The following is a 765-nucleotide window of genomic DNA, read 5'->3' as shown; positions in this document are numbered from 1 at the left end:
CACTGGACTGTGAACCACAAGCTCGGCAGTTGAAACCTACCAGCTGCTCTTCGGTTTGCTATGAGTCAGAACCGACTCAACAGCATTCAACAACAACAACTAAAATGCTATTCTATTAGAATATATGTATGATATAAGGATATACGTTCATATGTTTTTTTAAATGAAGCAGTGAAGACAGCCAAAAATGTTGAAGCACAAATTAGGAGCTGAAATAGGGCTCAGAGAGAAATCTTCTTTAGTGCCAAATAAAACTCTGCTAAAACATGGGACCCAAGCATTGTTATGTGGCAAATAGAAAAACAAATATAGGAGCAAAATAGAAACACAGGGTCCCCCTTGAAAGGAAGATCAATAACCAGAACAGATAGTTCAAGCTTCAGGCCTCCAAGGGTCCATAGTAAGGCCATCCTCAACCAAGTAGATCAAAACCTTAATTAAGCAAGTCAATCCAAAATGGTAGCTTCAGTGAATGCTCCATCTTGGTATTCCACAAAGGGTATCCCTGTCCACCCCCGCCCCAATTCTTCTACAGTGAGCTCCATCTGCCTGGACTGCCTGCTACAGCAACTCTTTCATCATCATACATCATCATCTGCTCTGTTTACTCCTCTTACCTTTTCTGTTTTAGAATCTCAGGGGCAGCAGGGGAGAGTTACTTAAAGAGATATGACATAGGTTGAGTTCTCTGGGAACAGATGTTAAAAATAGAGTTTGGTACACTGGACTCAGGGTGGGAAAAGGGCTGTGTGCTGGCATCCAGGG

The sequence above is a fragment of the Chrysochloris asiatica genome, unplaced genomic scaffold, assembly GCF_000296735.1.
Source record: "Chrysochloris asiatica unplaced genomic scaffold, ChrAsi1.0 scaffold00169, whole genome shotgun sequence".
In the NCBI taxonomy this organism is placed as follows: Eukaryota; Metazoa; Chordata; class Mammalia; order Afrosoricida; family Chrysochloridae; genus Chrysochloris; species Chrysochloris asiatica.
This window is presented reverse-complemented; position numbering follows the sequence as displayed.